Source organism: Eupeodes corollae, chromosome 1, assembly GCF_945859685.1.
Source record: "Eupeodes corollae chromosome 1, idEupCoro1.1, whole genome shotgun sequence".
Classification (NCBI taxonomy): Eukaryota; Metazoa; Arthropoda; class Insecta; order Diptera; family Syrphidae; genus Eupeodes; species Eupeodes corollae.
In genome coordinates, this window is record NC_079147.1 from 187273674 (window position 1) to 187278538 (window position 4865).

The window sequence follows — 4865 nt, forward strand, 5'->3', positions numbered from 1 at the left end:
AGAACAACGAAGTAAAATTTCTTGCAATGCTTGAATTGAATTTTTAAACAAATGTCCTGTTATTCGTTTCATAATAAAATGCCTCGTAATTTGATTAAATAAAATGTACACCAATAAAGTTTCCACGTAATAACATATCATGAAATAGCTATTTTGACACATCTTCATTGTCCAAGTTATATTTTCAACTTTTTAAATTAAATTGTTTTTAATCGAAATGTTAAAGCCCGACGAGGATATGGTTTGGCTATAAGTTAGTTAGTGGTTAAGTTTTAATGAAATGAATGTGAACCGCACCTAAACTTCATTTGACATTTCTCATTATCAGCATAGAGGAAATATATTATCTAGAGTCCCGACCGGTACCCGTCCTACCTGAAACACCCTCAAATTTTATTCGAGGTGAACTCTCCCAAATTCGAGGTGAACTCTCACAAATTCTCTATCTGTGAATACATGTGAGTGGAGAAAAAAAAGCAAAATGGGGGATTGGGCTAAAAAGAAACTTATGGAATTTTTGTGACCTGTCAAAAATGACAATCAATTTTGCAAAACAAAACAATGGGTTTCGGATTTTTAGAGTAAGTTTTTGTTAATTGTTTTGATTTTTAATATAATTTGATATTTTTCAGACCAAAATTCTTTATAATGAAGAGGGTATATACAAGTTCACTTCATTGAATAAAAATTAAGTCAAATTGCAGTGAAGGAGGTGCAACAATAATGGATTTATTTTATATTCTTTCTTTTCATTTTAGATAGTGCCAAAATGCAGGAAACAATTTCATTTAAGTAATTTGGAAAGCAAACCAAACAAGGCGCTGATTTGCAGGTAAGTTTTTTGTATATTATATTTCTCTTAACAAAATAATATCAATGTTTTTAACTACAGATACTGCCCATTGTTTTTGTATGTACTTCTCAACTGCAATAGCTGCCGCAGGTGTTGACGGCGGAGGTGTCACCATCAAAACCATTAGAAACAACACGACCAAGTCAATGATGCAAGTGGAAGTTTTGCCATGTAATAGTCGACCGCTGACGCCCTTCTCCATCAATTGTGTATGTACGTATCGAAACATTCATATCGTAGTCAACTAGCTTAATCTTCATCTTCTAGGTGTAAAGAGTACTACCAGTCTGCAGTTCTGCAAGAGACGCAAACAAAACAAGAATACAATCGCAGGAAGACTCCAAAAAATGTCTAACCCTGACTGTAAGTGAGTTCAAATTTTAAATCTACAGTGAATCCATTCATTTTGCTCCTAAGGATCGCACTGGCTTAACGGTGTCAATCATTCGGAGGCAAATGAGCTGGCCCGACAAGAATCCCCCAAGAAGCCAAACAGATTCAGATCAGTCTCTCGGCAGCTACTGACAATGTCGGCGAATTAAATCCATCGATTTTCACACAGAAAATCAACATCAAAAAAAGTAAGTCAACTTCCATTTCAGATTTCCTTATATAATGAAAATTAATTTCTTTATAGTCACGACAATTCAGCAGCGTCATGGTCAACCTGCCTGTTTTGAATTCAAAGATGTTGGTGCTTTTTGCTTCAGAGGACTTACATAACTAAATGTTCGTTGGAAAAACGAATAAGCTGTATAAAGTATATTTTTCTTTATTGAGGAATACAAATTTAACATTTGTAATACTTATTCTTCTTATGTTTTGGTTCATCACGTTCGTGTGTATTCTTTCGCGATTCCATGTGGTTAACAGACTCATGAGTTTCATTTGATTCTACCTAAAGTATTGAATTGTAATACTTTTATGGTTTTAAAAAGTTCGTGAGTTTATTGTTGATGCTGATTACGAATACGAACTTCGATTTTAGCTAAAAAAAACTATTTTTCAACATTATTTTTGTAATTTTTCAATTTACTACAGGAACTTGATGTTTTATCCTAAGACTACAAATTCGTTATAAAAAGTACGAAACAAATTTGAACGAAATACTGAGGAAAAATTTTGTAGGTTTGAAAAAACATACATAACTAATTTTTTTGTTTTGAAAAAAGCTATTTCATGAATTTAGATTAAAAAGTCTACATGATTTAAATAATTCCTTATCACAGAAAAGAATACAATATTATTGTTAAGGACTTTTAACTAATGTGAATTTTATTTGTATAATCTAAACAAATTGTTTTTATTCATATACTCTTCCTTGCCAACAAAAATGGAACATTAACCATTTTGAACGGATCGATTCAAAATCGAAAACTATGAACAAAAGAAAACATAAGAAATTAACAACTTGAAAATCCAAAAAGCCAGAAGTTAAGCTGCAACAAAGCATTAACAGCACCAACAGTAAATAAATGAACGCTCATAGAATGAACTATGCCTTCAACGAACCATTAACTCGAAGTGTTAGAGAAATTAATAACTTATCAAATAATATTGACTTTAATTTTCATATTAATAGAAATACCTTCAAATATATGTATGCTTAGTTTATTTTTTTTAACTTTACATTCTTAGTTTATAATATAATATTTTAAATAAAACTTGTCATATTCATTAGTCTATTTGAGTATACTCTTAACTCTAATTGATGTAATAAATAAATAAAATACAAAACATATGAAAATGGGAACGGAACACATAAACTACATTTACTTTTGATTGATATAGAACCCTCCAGTTGTGATGATTCTGATCGCATCAGCTGAAAGAAGAATTTTAATTTTAAAATAAATTACCTGAAGCAAAAACTTAACACTTTTCACTTACTCTCAGTTGTAAAACATTTAGCTTTTAGTGCCAGATCAAGAATGGATAGTCCAGGCTCTGAAAAAATCTCAACGATCGGATTTCGTTGTAATTCAGTTCACCTAGTCCTTCAACATTTCCCTTATAGAGCGCCGCTGTGACTTTTTCGTCTTGTTTTAGACATACCTCTGGAATGAGAAAAACTTAAATAGCTAAAAGAAGTGATTTATTTGTTTATTAAAAATCACCTCCCTAGACTTGAAGCGTCACATCTTCTTTGTGCTTTTCTCTTCTCTGGTAATTTTTTGTGTTCTTCAATGAGAAATGCAATTTCTTCTTTGTGGGATAAAAGTGAACAACTTGAGAAGCTTCTCGACTTCAGAATCTGGCATTTTCAAAAAGAACTGATAAAGAACAAATGGCGACTTTTTTCTTCGTCCAGCCAAATACCATTGCCAGCATATTTTCCGAACTTGTCTTCTCCTTCGTTGATCACTATTGGAAGTGCCAATCCAAATACTGATTTCTTTTTTTCTACTCTGCTGATAGTTCGTGGCCAGTCATTAAGTTATCCATTTGTTCACTGCCTCCCATTTGAAAGCGACAATTGTATTTCTGAAGCAAATGCAACAAGTCATAACCCTGGAAAATTTGTTATGTGAATTCGGTAAAGCTCATTCTAGCTGCACTATTAAGTCGCGAATGGACTGACGATATTGAGAGCAGTAATCCCATTCGAAAGTGTCTTCCCATATTGGCAACAAAGTCCTCTACATTCAGATTTTCTTACCATGATGCATTGTTGACGACTCTGAAAAAAGATTATCAAAACGATTGAGTTTTTAAAGCGCATTAGGTTTCTATTATAGTTACCTAATTTGTCTCAATGACCGACAACCCTAGTTTATTTCGTTTTGTTTTGCACTAGGATTACCGATAAGACCCGTATTCCAACTAACGCAATTGGATTGTGTCTTTCTCGATGCCATGCAGAAGTCCAATTATTACCAGGAGATTGCCAACGTTAGACTATCGGCAGCTTGATCAAAGCCGGCGTAGATTGATTGTTTTTTACCTGTGAAAAGTTTTGCCATTTCCGGACTACCGTTTTAAGAAGAACAGAATATAATTCATTACAATGTACAACTTACCCAGCGGTGTCTGGAAAGAGATCCTGAAAGAATCCTCTATCAGCTAGAGCCAAGTTACGTAGGGAAATACTTCTCCGGTTATGATGAAGTCACTTTTTAGATCGATGAATTAGTTGACTCTGGATCATTTTGTATAAAATTATTTATATAATATAGATAAAACATTTAATCAGCAGTACTATTAACAACTTTGTTTTATTAATTTTCACTTTTGTTTTGATTTATTTGTTTTGATTTATTTAATTTAATTTTCGCTGTCAAAATACTTACCTCGCTTTTGATCTGTCAAAACTGGGTACAACTCAAATTGCGCCACGTTCGCATTGCAGTTCTAGGGTGCGCCTATACTTTCAGCATGATTTATTCTGTTTTTAGCTAAACTTTTCACAAAAATGATAGAATTTGTTTGCCAAAAGCAGTTAAATATTATTTTTAGCACTGTTTTCACTAAAAAGGAGTTGCAAAATTAATTTTTCTTAAAATATTGCATTTATTTTTCAATTTTTGAATTCAACGGATTTCTTTTTTGAACGGCTAAGTTCACCTCAAAGTTTTTTCCCCCGCGGTCGAGCAATGTGGGCACAAATTCCATAACAACTACATTCATAATGGCTTGGTCCCATAAGAAATGCACGGGACCACTAACACATGCTTATCCTTATGGACAAAATCCTCCCAATTTAGCTTGTAGGCCGAAAGAGAGCAAACCCATTAAGTCGGGACTCTAGATAATATATTTCCTCTATGATTATCAGATTAACTCAATTTGAGCCATAGAGGAAATATATTATAATATATATTTCCTCTATGATTTGAGCCATGGAAAGATACACAATTGAAGAACGTGTTGATGTTATTCAGGCTTATTAAGGAAATGGTCGGTCAAATCAAAATGCATATCATGATTTGTTGGTCAATTTAATCAGTTTAAATGCAGGAATGCAGTTCGGAAGTTTTATGAACAGGTGAAACGAAATTCACAGAAGAACCGA

The 4865-nt window shown here is 32.8% G+C and overlaps 2 long non-coding RNA genes across 6 annotated transcripts; one reads left to right on the forward strand and one right to left on the reverse strand.

Annotated features, from left to right (window-relative positions):
• Window positions 1–340: 340 nt before the first annotated feature.
• On the forward strand, window positions 341–1525 carry LOC129941446 (uncharacterized). 4 transcript variants are annotated; one of them, XR_008780862.1, is made up of 4 exons: window positions 341–581; window positions 633–1062; window positions 1121–1434; window positions 1491–1525. It is a non-coding gene; the product is annotated as an uncharacterized LOC129941446 (long non-coding RNA). The 4 variants fall into 4 exon arrangements; XR_008780863.1 differs by having other exon boundaries at window positions 578–1062; window positions 1121–1216; window positions 1271–1434; XR_008780864.1 differs by having other exon boundaries at window positions 578–832; window positions 893–1062.
• A 923-nt stretch (window positions 1526–2448) lies between these two features.
• LOC129940477 (uncharacterized) lies at window positions 2449–4607 on the reverse strand. Of its 2 annotated transcripts, XR_008780687.1 has the most exons (6): window positions 3874–4607; window positions 3596–3797; window positions 3435–3533; window positions 2971–3364; window positions 2744–2910; window positions 2449–2678 (listed from the first exon to the last, which is right to left on the reverse strand). It is a non-coding gene; the product is annotated as an uncharacterized LOC129940477 (long non-coding RNA). The 2 variants fall into 2 exon arrangements; XR_008780686.1 differs by having other exon boundaries at window positions 2971–3533.
• Window positions 4608–4865: the final 258 nt, after the last annotated feature.